The sequence below is a fragment of the Echinops telfairi genome, unplaced genomic scaffold (assembly GCF_000313985.2).
Source record: "Echinops telfairi isolate 266 unplaced genomic scaffold, ASM31398v2 ScPeMD7_7467;HRSCAF=8505_1, whole genome shotgun sequence".
Lineage (NCBI taxonomy): Eukaryota > Metazoa > Chordata > Mammalia > Afrosoricida > Tenrecidae > Echinops > Echinops telfairi.
Genome location: NW_022111368.1, coordinates 10847847 through 10869191, shown reverse-complemented (window position 1 = coordinate 10869191; position 21345 = coordinate 10847847). Strand labels below are relative to the sequence as shown.

The following is a 21345-nucleotide window of genomic DNA, read 5'->3' as shown; positions in this document are numbered from 1 at the left end:
CACCCATTTGTCTTCAACGATCGAATCAGGGAGGTGAGCACACAATGATATACCCTTGATAATTTATAAGTGATTTTTTTTCATGTCGTACACTGACTGATATCTCCCTTCACCCATTTTTCTGTTGTCTGTCCCCCTAGGAGGGGGTTATATATAGATCATTGTGATCGGTTCCCCCATTCTTCCCCCATCTTCCCCCTGTCCTCCTGGTATCTCTACTCTCATTATTGGTCCTGAGGGATTCTCTGTCTGTCGTGGATTACCTGTGTTTCCAGCTCTTATCTGTACAAGTATACGATCTGGTCCAGCCGGATTTGTAAAGTAGAATTGAGGTCATGATAGTGGGGAAGAGGAAGCATTAAATAACTAGAGGAAAGCTGTATGTTTCTTCGGTGCTACCATACCCTGGTTGGCTCATCTCTTCCTTGTGACCCATCTGTAAGGGGATGTTCATTTGTCTACAGATGGACTTTGGGTCTTCACTCCATGCTTCCCCTCATTCACCTCAATATGATTTTTTGTTCTGGGTCTTTGATGCCTGATATCTGATCCCATCTACATCTCATGCTCACACAAGCTGGTGTGCTTCTTCCATGTGGGCTTTGTTGCTTCTATGCTAGATGGTTGCTTGTTTATCTTCAAGCCTTTCAGACCCCAGATGCTATATCTTTTGATAGCCGGGCACCATCAGCTTTCTTCACCACATTTGCTAATGCACCCATTTTGTTTCAGTGGTCATGTCAGGGAAGGTGAGCATCCCAGAATGCTGGCTTATTATAACAAAGTGTTCTTGCATTGAGGGAATAGAGGCCTAATGTCCATCTCTACCTTAACATTTAACATATAAGTATATGTACATAGATCTATTTCTCTATCGTTATATATAAATATATTTACATATGTACATGCCTGTATTTAGTCCATAAATGTCCTTTGCCTCCTAGTTTTTTCCTCTATTTCCTTTTACTTTCATCTTGTCCCACTATCATGTTCTGCCTTCATTTCAGTAATTCCTCTCGGCTACATTGCCCTTGATCAAGCCCTACCAGGCATCCTATGCCCTCCTTGCCATTGATTTTAGATCACTTGTTGTTCCCTTATCCCTGGGTTTCTTGACACTCCACTTCCTTCCCCTCCACCTCCTCCTCTCCCATATCTCTCTGGAACTGTTGGTCCCCTTTTTTTCTCCTCTGATTGCTTATTGTTCTAATTGGAAGTATTTTTGTTTTCTTTATATTGAGGTTTTATCCATGCAAATGGCTATAGTTTTTGATCTTCATCAGCAAGTGATTCAAGTTCTCATCAATTTCAGTAAGTAAGGTTGTGACTCTGCCTATTTTAGGTTGCTAATGAACCTTTCTCTAATCCTGATGCTTTTTAGATTATTTGCTTAGATTATTGCTTTATGATTAAGCGCAAGTTTCAGACATCTACTCTTTTGGCATCCACTTTTATTTGTTTCCTGTCTTTTAAATGACCTTTTATTTAAGAAAATATTATATTACATTAAAAATTTTTTAATTATTTTTGAAATTTGATTTGACTTAAAAATTAAATGATATATTTATGATATTCTTATCATACAATTTAGTCATTCAATTATATTAAGGAGATATGTGTAATCATCACCATAATCAGTTTCAGGACATGTTCTTCTTGGGTTCATTATCTATAGCTCCCATTCCCCCCCACCGCCTCCCTCTGCCATGTCCTCAGGTAATTATCAGTTCAATTACTGTCTATATAGATCTACCCATCCTGGGCTTCATATACAGAAAAAGTAGGAAGCAAACAAACAAATTCAACAACAATAACTAGACAAAACATAGAGAAACCTTATTCTAAATAAAAACACAAGATACTAAAGATTGAGGCAACTTTTAAATGTGTCAAAAGGGAAATCAAATAAGGTATTACACTTTAACCTGACTACATCTCTCATCGTTGACTGTGCAATGTTCTCTGTCTGAGAGCCAGGCTATTCTCATTCCTCAACTATTGTCAGAGGGAGTTCACCAGAGGTTTAATCTAGTGGGGACTCTGCAAATGGATTTGGGGGTTCCACTGTCATTCCTAGCCTTTTGTGTACTGGGTATTCACAGTTTAAGCTCTGATACTATTTCCTTTTTCTGCTTTGGATTTTGTTTTTTGCATTCATTGGATCGCACAGGCTGGTGTGCTTCCTCTATGTAGACTTAGTTGGTGCCTCGTGTAGATGACTGTTTGTTTGAAAACAAGACTTTAAGACCCCAACACTGTTCTTTCTGATAGCTATTCTTTTTTCACCGCATTTTGCTATAGCACCCATATCTTCGGTGACCTCTTCATGAGGGTGGATATCAATCGAGCAGTCATAAGAACCAATTGTTCTTGAGTTGGGGCTAGAATTAAGTGTGAACCGAAAGTCCGTTCATATATCTATGGTTTATGCATGTCTCTGGTTCACTCTTTAGACATCATTATCATTTATGATTGAAGACATTATAAAGCATCCCCATGGAGCATAAAGCAATTCAATTGGTAATGCCATTAATTTAGCAAATGATAACAAATTAAAAACACACCTTTTATTTTCTTCCTGTATGATGTCCTTGATATCATCCCACAGCTCATCAGATCTTCTGTCATTAGTGTGCAATAAAGCAAACTTTTTTTTCTTGAGATGTTCTTGAAATTCAAGTGGGGTAGACTCAAGGTCATATTTTGGCTCTCATGGATTTAAAAAAATTTTTTTTCAGCTTCAACCTTGTCTTCGTCTGGGAAGAGTAGAGAAACAAATTCATTGACACTTAGATGTGTATAAGAGAGAGTTTTATATAAAGGGTAATTGTACATTAAGCAAGCATTTCAACCCAGTCCAGTCCAAGCCTATCAGTTCGACATTAGCCCTTGTGTCTAACACCGATCTATAAAGTCCTTTCCAGACTCACAAAGCACATGCAATGATGCCGAATGCAGGACGATCACAGGCCAGTGGGTAGAAAGTCTTTGACTCTAATGGTGTTGTAAGCATCTCAGTGCTGGCAGGGTTCTCCATGTATCTTATCCTGTTCCCAGGGCATGGGGTCTATCAGCATAGTACCATGTAAGCATTGTCAGTTGAGAGAATCTCTCACCTCCAAATAGGAAATACCAGCATTCTCAGAATTCTCAGAAGGCAATGCCCACACAGAGGTCTCATTGGCTATGACCCGACTGACAGACTAGACTCCACCCCTTCACTCTTAATCCTCTCAAGTCCCAAATTGACAACGGATTATGTTACTACCACAAACCTGAATTTACATATGAACAATTAGTGGTCTGTTCCACAGTTGGTTCTTGGCCTCACTTTTGCTGCTGATATTGAGCTTTTCTATCATCTCTTCCCACAGATGTAGTCAATTTTATTTCTGCATATTCCATCTGGAAAAAGCCAAGTGCATAGTTGCCTTTTATGCTGTTGAAAAAAGATATTTGCAATGAAGTTGTTGGTGTTGCAACAGAAAGCAGAAATTACCAAACAAATCATTAATAGCACCTGCAAGTAAAGTTCTGCTGAAGATCTTTCAACAATGTTTGCAGCAGTACCTCAACAGGGAGCTGCCAGAAATTCACGCCGGATTCAGAAGAGGACTTGGCAGGAGAGATAGCATCGCTAACGTCCTATGGATCTTCACTGAAAAGAGAGAATACCAGAAAAGTGATTGCTTGTGTTTTACTGACTATACAAAGGAATTTGACTGTGTGGATCATAACAAACTGTGGATTGCCTTGAGAAGAATGAGGATTTTTCTCACTTAATTGTGCTCATGTGGAACCTGGACATGGATCAAAAGTCAGTCATTCAAACTGAACATGGGAATACTGTGCATCAGGGTTGTATCAGTCACTGATGGACATTTTTGCGGAGGCTAGGGAAGTAATCTGAGAAGCTGGACTATATGAAGGAGAACATAGCATCAAGATTGGAGGAAGGCTTATCAACAATTTGCAATATGCAGCAATCTTGCTTGCTGAAAGTGAGAAGGATTTGAAGGACTTTCTGATAAAGATTAAGGGTTGCAGCCTTCAAAATAGATTACAATTCAATATAGAGAAAACCAAATGATCCATTAGATAACCTCATGATAAAAGGAGAAAGACTAAAATCGTCAAGAATTTCATCTTGCTTGAATCCACAATCGACACTCACAGAAGCAGCAGTCAAGAGATGAAATGATGTATTTCCATTAGATAAATCTGTTGCACACGACCTCTTTAAAGTGCTGGAAAGCAAGGGCATGACTTTGAGGACAAAGGTGCACCCAACCCAAGTCATGTTATTTTCAATCGCTTGTTATGCATGTGAAAGTTGGACATTGAAAAAGGAAGATCAAAGAAGAATTGATGCATTTGAATTATAGTGATGGGGGAAGAATACTGAAAGTACACTAGACTGGCACAAGAACGAACAAATCTGTCTTGGAAGAAGTACAGCCAGAACGCTCTTTAGAAGCAAGGATGGCAAGACTACATCTCATGTACTTTGGACATATTATGAGAGGCCAATCTTTGAAAGAGGGCATCCTGCTTGGTAAAGTAGAGGGGCAGCAAAAAGGTGGAAGTCCCATGGCAAGATGGATGGACACAGTGGCTGCAGCAGGGGACCCCATCACAACGACCAAGGGTGCAGGACAGGGCAGTGTTTCTTGCCAGAAGAAGCCAGCTCCTAGCACAATCACTACGGGTTTGGTAGGCGCAATTGTACAGCGATAATAAGTAAATATTATAGTAAAGTTATAGAGAGCATGAGAGATAAAAGAGATATATAGAAATAAATGGAGTCAGACACATATTATGATAGCATGCTCACCTCAGCCCCGCTTGGTGGTTCACGTGGAGGGAGTGAGAGAGATCTTTAATGCTCCCCAAGCTTTTATACTCTCTGGGGACATTGGGGACGTGCAAGCCCCCACATTACAGGTGAAGACATACGTCACAGGAAGGGGTTGTGCTACAGGTATTACAGTGATGGGAGGAGGTGATCTAGGGACATATGCACTACAGAAGGAGAAGGGATTGGGGGTGTACATGCGGCAAGATAGGCGGATCCTAGATTTCTGGTAACAGCTTAACTTGATTTTGGGTCTTCATTGGAACCATTATCAGTTGGGTGTGAACTCCACCCACAGGAATCAAACTAATGGCCTTTGGCTCCAGAGAGAGGTAGTCTATTGTCTCCAGCAGCAGGGAGCAGGCCCAGCCCTGCTGTGGGATGAGACAGCAGTCTGGCAGCAAGTGTCTGACTTCTCCCCACAGTTTCTGTCTCTTGGACATCGGGTTGCTGTGGGGAGGATCCCAGTCAACGACACCTAATAACATCAACAACAGCAAAGCTCTTGAAACTCTGCCACGATGTGTTTGCTATTATTTCATTCTACTCAATTTTACCTTAGACAATATGACTTTATAAGTTTGACTCTTATTTCCTGATCTACATTGATCAGTCCTTCAGAGAAAAGATCATTCTTTATTCCTGCCCCTGCCACAGCACCAAGTGTGGGAAGGGAGTACATTGTATGGAGCAGGTATCATGCGATTCCTTTCCTCTGATACTTCTTCCATCAGAACAAGAAGATCTCCCACGGGACCCAAAGTCTTCCTGGAGATGACCTCCAGACTGCAGCTGCCATCCCGACAGCAGCTCAGCCTATTCCAGAGTTTCTTCCAGAGGTGCTGGGTTCTCATTAATTATTACAGTGTGTGTATTCCATCCTACCAGGATAAATGCAGCTGGAATTACCCCTATCAACTTCCTATGCTGACTGAACAGTGCTCTCTACTCCCTTAATCTTTTCCACCCAATAGAACTAGGTCATTTCTCAAAGCCATGCTGAAATAAACACTGCTCCGCCTTACAACACAAAACGATTTGAACGCCATCTTACGACTTCTCTATTTAACCTTGATATTGTAGTACTGTCCCTTTATTACAATGACATTTAGGGCAACATTTTCCAATTAATAGCTGGAGAGAGACTCAAAACCTTTAAGTACCCGGATTGGCATCAGAGCAGATGGCAGCTGTAATCTCAGGCAGATGGACCAGAGTGTACTGACTGAGTATCAGCTCTGAACTATACACTTACAACAAAACAGAAGGACAGTAATGGCTCGTAATGATGCACATGATTACGTTTTATCTCGATGTAATAGGGAAGAAATAGTAAAATTAGTAATTTAAGAAAACATGCTTACCTGATGTCCAGTTTTCTGACAGTGACTCCGAGGGAGCGTGATGGTGCGTCAAACCAGGGGGAAAAAACGCATCACGGGCCTGGATGAACTAGGCCTTCCTATGAGAGGTTTGAGAGGGGTCAGTTTATTATAAATCAGGCAGGGAGCATAATGCCATGTTTTTGTGGTTTTAAAGCCATTTGGATCAATTTTAAAGAACCGAGGATCCTGAGAATTTAACCATGTCAATAAAACAATTTTTTTACATTCTTAACTGAAGAAAGACGCGTGCCCTTCAGATATTCTTAAAGATTAGGCAGCAAAATGAAGTTAGAAAAGACAACTTAGGACTATACAGTGGAAGCCTCATGATTCCCCATAGGAACTCTTCAGAATGTCCTTGTTTGCTGAGAAGAATGAGCGGGAGTATTGTTGGGGTAGAGGACTCTCTAATGAAGCGTTTCCTGCCCTTTTCTGCAAATGCTTTGGTTAACTCTCAAAATACTCTTGTAACAAGCAGATGTTATTGTTCTTTGGCCCTCTAGAAAGCCCCCAACTCAAATGCCTTGAGCATCTCATACAACGATTCCGATGGCTTTTGCTCCTGCCTACTTCGACCTCTGTGTAGCATTTGCTTGGCTTGCTCTTTGGCTTCTGGGTTATACCGAGAAAGCCAAGTTGTATCTTTTGATACAATTCTTCCAAGAGATGTTTTAGGATCTTGTTCCCACCCATGTACAATTCCTATGCAAAGCTCTGTTCTTGTCTGAAGCCAACCTGGGGGCATCAGTTCTGGCCCCCACAGAATGGGAAGTTTACTGTCTCAACTTTATGTTGTAACCTGACCAATGGAGGTGCCTGTGGCCTTGACTGTTGGTTCTGTTAGTCACCGCTCTTCTCTGCAATGAGGGTGCTGACGAGATTGTTTCCTTACAAACTGGTGTGGACGGTCTGTTCCTGCCCTTGGTCTTCAGCATTGTCTCACCCCTTCTTCAAGCGAGTTAACCATTTGTAATGCTGATTTTTTTTAGGCACTGTCCCATAAACTTTTTACAAAGTATTAGTATTCTCATCATAAATTTGATGTTTGTTCTTCCTTCAATTTTAGCAGAGTTCATGTGCCTCTGATATGAGCTCCTTTCAAATGAATGTTGTATTCTTAGTGCCTCAAACTAGATCCTGTTTGGACATTTTATATCAAGTTATTGTGAGTTTATTTTGGTGCAAATACATTTAGAAAATCTGTGAACAGTTTTCTCATGATTCACATTTTCCATGAACTTTTTGAAGATCCCCATATAATTTTATATAACTTTTTGTCATACAGCTTATTTGGGTTACAAGCAAATACTAATGCATTATTAACAAGCCAACAGACTACATAAAGCACAGATGGCTATATATGTTAAGAACTACATGCATTAATTATGAAGCATTTTTAATTTTCTGATACCCACTCATATAATGAAATTTACTGCTATCCTATAAGTGAAATAAACCTTCAATGAAAGTGTCTGAGACAGAAGTCTTAAATTCAAACAATAATAACATAAATAAGAATCTTTTTATTTGAAAATTTTATTAAATTCTTAATAAGCTTATTTTGCAAGGATTGGATTTAATAGACAAATTATACTATAATATAAAAAGGAGCTAATTATAGTTCTAAGTCAACAGAAACTTTGATAAAGATAAAAAATGCACAAAAAGATGAACCCTACAGAATATGTGTACATTCGAATTTAAACAGATTATAAACATATAAGTCATAAACCTCAAAATAAATTTATGTGTTTTATAAAGAGCCTGTGAAAGTATTGAGAAAAAAGGAAAACTTTCAATTTTGTAGTACTGTAAAATCCACAAAATGATTGGGCATTGGTAAACAACATTATTTAATTCATCTGATCATTCATTTATTCATTCTTACATTTACTTATTTAACAACTACGTATCTAACTAACACCTGTGCATGCCAGACACTGTACTAGGGCTATGGTCTGCTGCCAGGCAAAGATGGCACCATATGACTGTGTGCTCATTAGGTGTATAGCCCAGGGGAAGAGACAAGCAGTAATCACCTAATTTTATAAATAAATGTACTGTGAAATCTGTCAGAGACTCTGGAGAACATTGACAGAGTCTTCTCTGTGCACAAAGGGACCTAACCCACTTGGAAAGGCTTGGAAAGCCATCCTTCAGAAAAGTGACATTTAAACTGAGTTCTGAGACATCCATCATACAGGTGAACTGGGCAAAAAGGAAGAGGAACGAATTTGTTAATTTTTTATATCTCCGAAGGTTGAGTGACTTGGACAAAAGCAAAGTTTAAATAACGTAGATCACGCAAAGAAATGAGCAAGCAAGCTGTTCAGGTAAAGAGCAGCCTCCTTTGCAGCTGGATGTGTGTATGTTCTTTCCAATGTTATACAAGTGAAGTGATTGGTGGGATCTTTGAGTTCAATCTTTAATAAAGACCTACTTACCTTCCCCACCCCCAGAAAAAGGGAAGAAATAACTTCACAAATATTTTTAAGGATACACTACTGAGGTTTTCACTACTAATAAAACAACATCAATAAATATTCTGTTTGCTATCTGTGATAGATTAGCTAAGAAGTACTAGGGCCCTGACGTGTTTAGAAATTAATTGCTATCTTGATAGTTTAATGATGAAGCTGTCACCTGGCACTAAACTGCTTCAAAAAGAACAAAGGAAAGTGATATATACAATGTTCTTTTAAAAGGCTGCGTTATAAATAGCTGAGCTCTCTGGGAATTTTTTGTTGTTGTTGTTGGGTCACTTTTCTTTTCTTTTTTAAAATCATTTTATTAGGGGCTCATACAACTCTTATCCCAATCCATACACACATCAATTGTGTAAAGTGCATTTGTACATTCATTGCCCTCATCATTCTCAAAACATGTTCTCTCCACTTAAACCCCCGGCATTAGGTCCTCATTTTTCCCTCCCTCCCCGCTCGCCCCTCCCTCATGAGCCCTTGATAGTTTATAAATTGTAATTTCTGGGAAATTTTATCATCCTTTTAACAATGATATGCCAATGTCAATAATAAAGCTTTAAAATATTTATTGTGTAAGCTTCCAAGCCTATATCGAATTAGAGGAAATATGTCCCCATCAAAGAATGTACTATCAAGCTTGGAAGAAGATTCATCAACCACCTGCCTCATGCAGATGACACAATGTATCTTGTCACACGGAAAGAGAATTTTAAGCTCTTAGGAAAATCAAAGACTACAGTTGGGTTCTGGAATACATTTCAATATAAAGAAAAGTTCTTACAAGTCAACTAATAAGCAATACAGGTATAGTGAAAAAGAAGAGATGAAATTTGTCAAGCATTTCATTTGAATCAATGCCCATGGAAGCAGGGGTGAAGAAATCAATGAATGTATGGATATGGCATTGGGCACATCTTCTGTGAAAGACTTTTTTACAGTGGAGAAGGCAAAGATGTGACTTTGAGACTGAGGTGCAATGAACAAGAAAGACTGAAGAAGAATTATGCATTTGCATTATGGTGATGCTAAAGATTACTGAATGCAGCGTGGACTGGATGAACAAATGTCTTGGAAGAAGTACAACTAGAACACTCTTTTGAAGCAAGTTAGCCAGACTTTGTCTCATGTATTTTGGACGTGTTTTCAGATGGGACTAGTTCCAGAATAAGGGCATCATGCTTTGTAAAATAGAAGCTCAGCAAAAAAGAGACCATCAACAAGATGGATTGACACAGTAGCTACAACAATGGGCTCAGACATAGTAGTGGGATGGGGCTGAACTATGCTCTGCTTCTGTTACACATGGGCTTGCTAGGAGTTGGAACTAGCTCAATAGTATCTCACAACAACATGTATCCACTAAACAGCTTTAATAATTATGAATTCATAGCTAATCTTCTACCCTTACACAGTATTTATTGATTATTCTTAAGAAAGTTCAAGCATAGAGATTGTTTTCTTTTTTTCCTTCCTTCCAATCTAGATGCCTTTTAGTGTCTTTTCATTGCTAATTTTCCATAGCTCAAACCTCCAGTGCAATGTTGAATAAACCTGGCAGGAGGGAACATTCTTGTCTTGTTCCTGGTCTCCGGGGAAAAACAGTTGCAGTTATATCATCACATGCTTTTTATCAGGTTGAGAAAGTTTTGGTCTATAACTAGTTTATTAAGTGTTTTGAACATGAAAGCTTGTTATATTTGTGAAAGATTTTCCCCCCTGTAAATATTGAGATTCTTGTGTGATTTGTATATGTTCCATTGTATAGTCCATTGATTATTGTATGTTTAACCATCCTCACATTTCTTGGGTAGATGCCACTTGGTCAGTCATTATGTTTGTTGCTGGATTCGTTTTTCTAACATTTTGTTGAGGATTTTCTATTTATGAGGGGCCCTGACATAATGGCTAACACATTGGGCTGCTAACCACAAGGTCAGCATTTCAAAACCACCAGCCCATTCTCAGGCAAACCGTGAGGCTTCTGTTCCCATAAAGAATTACAGTCTCTGAAACCCGCACGAGGCAGTTCTACTCTGTCCTGTAGGGTTGATATGTTTCAGAATCAGGTCAATGGCAGCAGCTTTGTTGGCTTTTTTCTCCCTATTGATATTCATAACAAATACTGTTCAGCATGTTTCTTTTCGTTCTTTGTTTTTTTTTTTTTCATGGGGTCAGATATTCACACCCCCACCCCCACCCCCACCACCACACATGGGCCAGCTCACACAGGACACACACAGAAGATGGAATCATGGGAAAGGGTGGCATCTCTGGGCCCTGAGGTGCAGACAGGGCCTCTTCTCAGCTGCTGGCTTCATGGGGTGAGAGGGGCAGAGAAGGTGTTGTCCCTCTCCTGCCCTTACTGGGAACTGAAGCTGAGGGCACCTGGGACAAGCCCCACCCCCTCCTACCTCTCAGGCAAGAACAAGCTACCTTGGTGACGTGTAAAGTTCCAACCATTATCGTTACTGGGAGAAATGACTGGCCTGGTCCCAACCATGCCACAGGAAGGTATACACAGTAAAGGAAGGTACAGCATGGATCAAGCCATGGGAAGGGGCAAGTGACCCTATCAGGGATGGGGTGGCAGTTGTTGGACTTCTAGATCGCTGGTCTCTGGCTCAGCAGCAGGGGGCTTTGGGAGATGGAAGGGGCTTATTGTTTGGCATTGATGATGTCTACAAATTCGGGCTTGAGGGATGCACCACTGGCCAGGAAGACATCCACACAGGCTGGAGTGCCAGCTCCTTGCAGGTGGCCCCTGCCATAGAACCTCCATAAATGATGGGATGTTTGAGCCCCCGCATCAGAGACGTTGAGTCATTCCTGCGAGTTTTCATGTCCTTCCTGGGCCTGTTGGGGGGTTGCACTCTTACTGCTACCAATGGCCCACACAGACTCCTAAGCCAAGATGACCTTGCTCCAGTTGGACGTATAATCTGCAGTGACCTTGGTTTGCTCAAACCCGACCTCAGCAGTGCCAGGTTCCCTCTCATACAGCTTCTCCTCAATGCAGGCAATTACTCCAAGGCCCTTTGCCAGGGCATGGGCCACTTTCTGTCCAATCAGCCTATCCGACTCCCCAAAGACACGCCTTCTCTCTGAGTGGCCCAGGTCTACCCAGGTGACTCCACAGTCTTGGATCACATCAGGCCTACAATCCCCAGGGAAGGCCCTGTTGGTCACTTTGTAGCAGTTTTGTATATTGGCGAAGTCGATGTAGGCAGTAGGGGGTACACAGACCACCTCGGGATCAGCGGATGATGAGCTCCCCAGCCCCTTCACCTGTTCATCTTGCAGTTTCCCCCCACCAAGAACTTCCTGGAGCGGGCCATGGTGCTGGAGCCGAGACCCTGAAAGTCAGTCCCGCCCTTCTTTTCCTTTCTTCGTTAGATATCTATGCTGGGGTTTGCTACCATGGAATATTGGCCTTGTAGTTGAGAAGTGCTCTCTCCTCTTTGATTTTTGGGAAGCATTTGTGACAGATTGGTCTTTAAATGTTTACTAGAATTTACCAGTGAAGCCCTCTGGGCCTGGGATTTTCTTTGTAAGAAAATTGTAAATTACGAATCCAATCGCTTTGCTTGTTCTGGGTCTATCAAGTTTTCTGTTGCTCCTGGAATTGGTTTTGGTCGTGTCTGTCTCTAAGAATTCGTTTGTCCCATCTAGGTCTTTTCCCCTGCTGATAAAAAGGACCTTCTTCTTTTGACTCTATTGTTCCTGAAAGGTGAAACAATGGCATCATATTTTCTGAAATTAGCCTCATATGTTACACACACACACACACACACACTTGGATTTTCTTATTCTGCTGAATTTAAATTCAATGCCCTACACTTTTCATTTGTTTTGTTTTACCAGAAAAGAATACAGTTCTTGAAGGGCATTTCCCAACAGTTTTCAGGGTTCAGAAATCCTTCTTCAGACTTTGCTATGCTTTCATTGTCCTTACTGTGGTTCTATTGGCTGTAGTGGGTTACGCCTTGGCTGCAAACTGCAAGGTCAGCAGTTCGAAACCCCCAGCTGTTCCACGAGAGAAAGACAAAGCTTTCTGCTCCCATAAGCAGTTAGTCTGGGTAGGCTAGAGAAACAAATCCAAAGAAACTCATATGTGTATAAGAGAGAGTTTTATACATCAGGTAATTGTGCATTAAGAAAACATCCCAGCCTAGGCCAGTCCAAGCCCTTAAGTCCGATATTAGCCCATATGTCCAATACCAATCTAAAAAATCCTCTTCAGACTCATGAAATACATGCAATGACGCCGAATGCAGGATGATGGGTAGAAAGTCACAGGGCAGTGGGTAGAGTGTCTTTGGATTCCGTGGTGGTGTAAGCATCTCAGCGCTGGCAGGGGTCCTCCAGATGGCTTCTCCTGTTCCCGGGGCATGGGGTCTATCAGCGTAGTGCCATGTGTCTTGTCAGTAGTGCATCGTCTCAGGGAGTGAGTGTTGTCAGTTGAGAGAATTTCCCACCTCCAAATAGGAAATACCAGCGTTCCCAGAATTCTCAGGAGAAAGCCATGCCCACACAGAGGCCTCATTGGCTATGACCCGATTGACAGGCTAAACTTTCCCCCTTCACTCTTAATCCTCTCAAGTCCCAAATTGACACCAGATTATGTAACTACCACACTGGGAAACCCACAGGGATAGTTGTACTCTATCCCAGGGGTGTCTAACTGGCAGCCCAGCCACGTGCGGCCCCCAAGGTAATTTTTCGTGGCCCGCGATGCTCTGAAATAAAATGAAAATAGAAAAAAAATTATTAGTTTAGGGGAGATTGAGGCAATACCGTACACACAATTCCCTTGTTACATTTGCTACATATTGTACTATATTTCTTCTATAACTTAAAATAACATTAATTTCACCTCTTTGCTTCGCTTTAGACTTCAGAATTGAGGTAAAATATTTTAAATTAAAGCTTTAAATATTTTTTATTTTAATGAATCATTTTATTGGAGTTCTTATAGCTCTTATAACAATCCATACATCCATTGTATCAAGCACATTTGTACATACGTTACCATCATTTCAAAAACATTTTCTTTCTACTTGAGTCCTTGGTATCAGCTCCTCTTTTTTCCCCTCCCTCCCCCACCTTCCTACCCTCGTGAACTCTTGATAATTTATAAATTATTTTTACTTTGATATTTTACACCACCTGCTGTCTCCCTTCACCCACATTTCTGTTGTTCGTCCCCCTGGGTGGGTGGGGGGAGTGGTATAAGTTTATCATTGCCATCAGTTCCCCCTTTCTCCCCCTTCTCCCCTCACCTTCCCCCTACCCTCTTGGTATCACTACTCTATCTTCTTGGTCCTGAGGGGTTTATCTGTCCTGAATTCTGTGTGTTGAGAGTTCTTATCTGTACCAGTGTACATAAATGGTTAATGGTGACAAATTACCCATGAACTTTTTAAATAATAAAAGTAAATCAATTAAATTTTTATTAAATAGGTTAGTGATTGTTTTTCTCTAGTAAGTTTTGTTTATATTGACTGCCTGACTGCCTTTAATAAACTATACTTAAGGAACTGAACATCACATTTTAATCTTCATTATGATGGTATTGATCAAACCTGCTTTTGAGTGTTTCATAATCAAACTTCAAAATGGAATAATATATGGTGTTATTACTGTTTCAAAATACTCCCATTCTGGCCAAGAAAATCATAAAAGATAGCTCAACAATGTAGTAATATCTGAACTAACATTAACTAAATCCATGCACAAAATAATGAGCAACCTTATTGGAATAAAAGAAGAAAAATAAGCATTTTCCTTTGATCAAATTTCTTGAAGGAATCAGAAATTTGTCATGGACTCAATAGAATATCTGCCTTACCTCTAAGTAGATAGGTTGGATTTTATGAAGTAAAGACTTTAAAAAAGGTCACTAAATGCAATAAACAGAACACAAGAAAGAACTTTATCTAGCTTATAGTAGTGCTTCTCAACCTGAAGGGAGGGAATTTTGTCCGTGAGGGGCATTCCGTAACATTTGGAGACAGTTGTGGAGCCCTGGTGGTGCAGTGGTTACGTGCTGGGCTGCAATCTGCATGGTCGGCAGTTTGAAATCCCCAGCAGCTCCGGATGGCAAGGACTGGGCTTTCCCCTCCTGTGAACAGGTGCACTCTTGGACACACACAACAGGTCGCTGTGAGCCAGCATTGACTTGATGGCAGTGAGTTTGGGTTTTTTGTTTTGTTTTGTTTGAGACATTTTTGATTGTCCCAACCAGACGGGCGAAGTTGTTTGCTATTGGCAGCTTCGGTCCCCATTATGAACAGATGGCCCCTGTAAAGTCATCGGGATGTAGGGACTCTGGAATGTAGTCATATTCAAATCTAGACCGCTGTTGAGCCAAGTTTGAGAAAACCAAGAGGGCTTAGAAAAGAAAAAATAGGTTAATGTTAATTCATTTCATCGTGGCCATCCCACTGGGCAAAAAGAGATTAAATACTATTTGCTTGAGAAGCATTGGTAAAACTCTATAGGGTACAATCTGATTCATGATAAGAAAGAACATTCTAGCAGGCGAAGCAGATCAAAATGGAACAGGCGGAGTGGAGGCTTTCCAGGCCTGCAGTTCTGGAAATGTTGGGGCATGGTTCAGAGCACCGTGCAGGGGTGTTACAGAAGCCATGCCAGGCTAGGACGGATGGATAAGACGATCTTCACAGCTTCTCCCAGCCTTGGCATTCTTTGCTTCTTCTTCTTCCTCGTTTTTTAATTTTAGGGTTTGTTTTTTTTTAATGGGCCACAGAATTTTCTTGGAACAGTAATATGATTTCAACGAGTTGATAATCGATGTAATTTATTTAAATCATTTTATTGGCATATACTTCCCATATCACACCATTTCATGGTTCAATCATATTGAGAAGATTTGTGCCATCAGCACCACAATCCATTTCAGAACATTTTCTTCTAATAGGCGCATTGTTGTCTCCTCCCGCCCTCCCCCGCCATGTCCCTAGGCAAGTATCCATCTAGTCACTGCCTCTGTGGCTCTTCTTAGCCTGGATTTCATCTACAGGAAGTTGTAGGAAACAAAAACAGGAAGCCACAAACAACAAAACAAAACAAAACAGAAAACCCCAAATATTGACTAGGCAAAACCTCGGAAAACCTCAATAGAAAAGAAAGCAGAGAATATCAAAAACCGGAAACAACTTGAAAATGGGTGAAAGGGGAGAGTAAACGATGAGCCTCCACTGACTCAGGGGCATTGGCCTGTCTGTGCACTGACCCAGAGTTCTTGAAGGGAGGCAGGACTCTGTCACGGCACTTCCGCGGCGCGCTCCGCCCCGCCCCTCCTAGTATTATACAGCATATCCTCGCGATGAGAAATCATGTTGGGGCAGTACAAAATTTGGGGATGAAATGGGGAGCCCTTGTTAACCAGTTAAGCAATAAGTAAAGCCAAAATCCAATCCACTGCCATCGAGTCGATCTGGACTCATCGCCAACGTTAACATAGGGCTTGCGTGGCTGCAGATCGGTTTGGGAGCAAATGCTTCATCGTTCTCTCATCGAGTGGTTGGTGCGTTTGAACTGCTGTCCTTGAAGTCAATAGCCCAACTTCATCGACAGCTGGAGGAGGAAAAGAACCTTTCACTTAGCAAGCAGAAATACAATTTGAATCTTCTAAGACATTGTGTCTCACACTTGAATGTTCATAGAATCGTCTGAATATCACGTCAAAGATACATATTTTGCTTCTGTGGGTCTAAAATGTGGCCCAAGAATATGCTTTTCTAAAAAGGGCCCAGGTGATGCTGCTGCTGCTGGTTGAGGGGGACACTGAGCAGTGAGTCGGTTTAGTGGTGGTGATGGTGATGATGGTGCGGTTTGAGTGGGGGGATGTCTTGTCAGAGTACCTTTTGTGAACCTTTATTAACTGATTCCTCCCACCGTGTTTGTTTGCTTGTTTTTGGGTTGAGAAAAAAGCAGAGGGCTTGGGGAGTGAATCAAAAGTTCGATGTTACCGGGGTTTTTTTGGATGCTAAAAGTGAAGGACTGAACTCTGTTGCATATTGTATTTATTATTTCAAGGATCACGTGTGTCCCCACGTGTTTTGTAACTGGGCATTGTCAAACTCAAGGAAACGATTGAAGAGGTAAATGCTATTAGAAACGGTTTCAGGCTTTGCTGTTGCTTCTGGAAGAATGCCAGAGAGATATTGTAACCCAGACACTTGCAATTCTTTCTAATTTCCACTTTATTTCTGCGGCTGATTCCAACTCACTTTCTTTGAGGTACCCGAAGAATAACTGTTAATGGGGAGGCGAAGCCTGTAAGCCAAGCCCTTTGGGCTTTATTCTTCCAAACCAAAGTTTGAAAGAACAAAACCAAAAGCCACTAAAAAAACTAAGCACTTTGGCATTTGCGATGGTAACTTCTTACATTGCTTGCCGGTGTGGTAAATTATTTAACATATGAAATGAAGCCTTCACACGGAAGCTTGGGAAGCTGTAATCATGAGGGCAAAAATAAGTCAGTAATGAAGAATTTTCAGTGTTTGCGCCCGGCTAATGCACATTCTAAGAAGCACTTAAAGCTATAAATACTCCTGCGATGACAGCGGGCTTCAAGGCTTACCCCTTTGAGACTGATGAGATGAACCTTGGTCAGACAATAGCTGAAAGTTACCAGTCCGGTGGCATGTTCTCTCCCCCTGCTGGAAGGGTGGTCCAATCAGACACATAGAAGAAACAAGTGCAGCTGCCAGCACTTCTCTGAAGGAGGCTGGTGACACAGGGCTAAGCACTTGGTTGCTAACCAACACGTGGCGGTTCGAGCCCACCTGCAGCTCCATTGCAGAGCACTTGGAGACCTGCTCCTGTATAAATTGTAAGCCAGAAAACCCTGTGGCTGTCTCACCCTGTCACGTGGTCTACCCTCACAGTCAAAATAGACTGGTCCCTTGTTGTTGTCAGGTGCCATTGAGTCTGCTCCAGCTCACGGTGACCTTGGGTACCAGAATGCAACACCACCCAGTCCTGCACCCTCTTCCCCATGGTTCTGTTTGAACCCCTTGTTGCAGCCACGGTGTCAGTCCATCTCGTCCGAAGCCACCTTCTTTTTCACTGCCCTTCGACTTTACCAAGCATGATTGCTTTCTCCAGGGCGCGGTCTCTCCTGACAAGAGGCCCAAAGGAGGTAAGGTGCAGTCTCTCCACCTTGGCTTCTAAGGAGCATCTTCTCAAGCCATCTGGTGTTTGTGCAGTAGGTCAGGTATGAAAGTGTGATTGGAGGGCCACAGGGATTGGAACCTTTGACTCCTAGGGGGACCAACTTCAACTGGTTTTGTTGGGACTTTCCCAGTTTGAACATAGGAATTTCATGCTCAGGAGACCAATCAGTTTGGAGCAAATGGAGACAGCTGGTCAACCTAAAAGGTAGCAAAACCCAAACCAGGTGCCGGGAAATCAGTTTTGACTCATGATGGTGCCAGGTCTGCAGATGGAAGTGTGCTGCATTGGGTTTTCAAAGCTGTAACCTTATGGAAGCAGGTTGTCAGGCCTTTCTTCTAAGGTGCCTCTCAGTAGGTGAGATAGTTAAAGTTTATTGAGCCAACCTGGCCGATAAACACATGTGGGGTTAATGGAAGGGCAGAGACATAAATGGCTTGGTGAGCCTCACCTTTCTAGTTCTAGGGTCTCTTGCTTTGTGATGGTTGGACCAGGGTGCAGCTGCCTTAGCCAGTTCCCTGCTTCAGGTGGCAAGGCTCACTTCCTGCAAGACATCCCTGAGGGACCTACCCCGATGCAGCCCTGGGTGCTGGAGCAGCTGTGTGGAGACCCCTGCCAGCGCTGAGATGCTTATACATTCACTGACTCGGCTTCCCCCCTGCAGTCGGCATCATAGTGTGTGTTTTGTGAGATGGAGGAGGACTTTGCGGATTGGTGTCAGGCATATGGGTTAATGCTGGACTTGTGGGCTTGGGCAGCACTGGGTTGGGATGGTTTCTTGATGTACACTTAACCTTTGTAGAAAACTCTCTCTTAAACATATGAGCTTCTGTGGATTTGTTTCTCTAATGTACCCAGACTAACACAGTAGGTTGGAGACACCAACCTTACAAGTTTGTGCTACTGAGAGATCTCCCCTCAAATAATCTACCTCCAATTCCCTAGCAGACATAATCCCTTAGACATACAAGGTCTTCCCTTATGGCACTCCCCCGCCCCCCCCCCAACGTATTCTATTTAAAGCAAACAAACAAAGACACTCCTATGGTCTAAATCACAAGATAAACATTTGGAGGCAGAAGAGTACAGCTCAGAGAGTATTGGGATTGGGTAAGAGGTAGAAGGAAGTGGGAGTTTATTGGGAGGATTGTAACTACTCGACCTGCTTGTCACTATTAAAATACTTGAGATAGACATTGTCTTCAGTCGCTGCTCTCATTTCTCATCTGTAAAAAGGAGAATTTAAATTACCAGGAAGGCTGATAGGGTTTGGGCGATCAATAAATGCGGTAGCAGATAGAAAGTGCTTATAATAATGCTCAACATATTCCAAAACGCCAAACCAAACTCAGTGCCATCTAGTTTATTGTGGCTCAGAGGCACCCGCAGGACAAGGCAGGCCTGTCCCTCTCTTTGTGGGAGCACACTGTCTCAGCTTTTCTCCTGTAGAGTAGGCTCACAGGGCCAGGCTTTCCGCTAGCCACCGAGCGCTTTAACCACTGTGCCATCAGGGCTCCTTTTACACATAACAGCTATTCAATGAATGCCATCTTCGAAACAAAAATCTCAAAACTCTTTCCAGCTGTGCTGAGGAAAGGCCTCAGCGGCATGCACGGCTGGTCCTGCGAATCCATAATATTTGGCCTTTAAACCGTTATCTTGACTTTGCCACACACACACACCCAAAAAAGTGTTGTGTTTGAAGGGAGCTGTGAGGATCTACGATATTCAAATTTGTAATTCAATTCTGCGTAAAAAAAATATTGGAGGCCATATTCCTTGGTGTCCACAAACAGAAAGTCTTTTCAATATTGAAGAGAGGAGGAGAGTAAAGGGAGAGGGGCCATGGCAAAGCCTTCTTCCCAGACCAAAGTAATCGAGCCACCCCTGGTGAGCCTATTGACCCACGATGGCCCGTGGGTCGGACTGCTCCATAGGGCTTTCTCCGTGATGAGCTTCATGCTGCTGAGTGGGCTCCACCTGCCATGCTTTAGCTTCGTAGACAAGCATTGAGCCCTCCAGGGACCTCCGAGGCTTCTCAGAGAATTTTTAGGTTGAGAATTCCAAAATAACAAATACATGCAGTTCTTTTAGGAAGAGCCTGGGAAACATATACTCCTCTGTCCGAAGGCTGGGTTGAAGTCTCTTGTTTCACAGATATTGATGGATCAACACTGCACCGCAGACTCTCCTAGCAGTTGCTTGTACCTCAAGAACTGAGATAAAAGCTGATATTGCAGAAGCAGAAAGTATAACAGTGTAATTTCAGCACCCACGGCATATCATTTTATTCTAAATACTTTAACAACATACCCTTTATAGAACTTTGAATTATTTCCCTAGCTGTTACTATTCTTTTGTCTTTTTGTGAATAATTTAATATAAATGGTGTAGAAAATATGTATACGCTTGTATGAAAGTGTTTCTAATAGATATATTTAATTTTCCTGTACTTGAGGCAGTATGGAAGTTTTACCATATAGTTGTAAGATCAAACGTGGAAAGCTATGAGCATATTATATTTACACAAAACTTTACATTTAGTAAGATCTTTCATGAGCATAATCCCAAACAACCTTGCAAGACAAAGTTAGGTTGGTTTTTCTCCATTTTGCATTTGAAAAAAAGTGCGGCTAAGAGAGGCCAACTGCTAAGATTTGGGTCAGACAGTCTCTGGTTGGCACTCCCCAACCCCATCTCTATCGCTATAGTAACTGAGTCTATAATCACAGTATATGACACCTAAGGTGGTCTCTGAACATCACATAGCAATGATAGCAGCCATTTAAGAAGTGAGAACTTAGAGGTAGAGTCCCAAATCTTTTGCATCCTTTGCAAGCTTGCTAAAGTGACCTGGAAAAATCATTTTAAATCTTGAGTTGTTCCATGTCATATATTCATATTAGAATAGTGATATAAGAATTCTGATGTAATTCAAAATTATTGTGAGAAATGCCTAGGGACATGAATTAGAAAATATCTGATGTGTTTTATGTGCTTAATAAAGGTATCTAAGAATGGGATTTTTTTCCTTACCCACAGAGAAAGGTAATACATCTCTAGAACTGATTCTCGTCCATAGGACAGTGAGATCGGCTTCAATTCTAAGCTCCTGCAGCGAGTTACCATAGAGTTGTTCTGGCTCATAGCGACCTCTTACATGACCGAATGAAGCACTGCCCTCCTGCGCCATCTTCCGGTTCTTTGATAGGTCTCAGCCATTATGTTCGAGGAATTCATCAATAAGGGTATGCTGAAAATAGGAACGGGAATAAGTACGGAATTGAGCATCTCCCGCTTTGCCTTCAGTCTTTCGTTTTCACAAGTTAACTAAGTTATTTTACTTTTGTTCATGAACTTCAAGATGGAGATTTATTCCGCTGTATTTAGTCAATATTTCTAAAAATCCAGATTCAGATTG

General features: G+C 41.7%; 1 pseudogene; it reads right to left on the bottom strand.

Annotated features, from left to right (window-relative positions):
* Positions 1 to 11378: 11378 nt before the first annotated feature.
* LOC101644251 lies at positions 11379 to 21117 on the bottom strand (annotated as a pseudogene).
* Between the last annotated feature and the right edge of the window lie 228 nt (positions 21118 to 21345).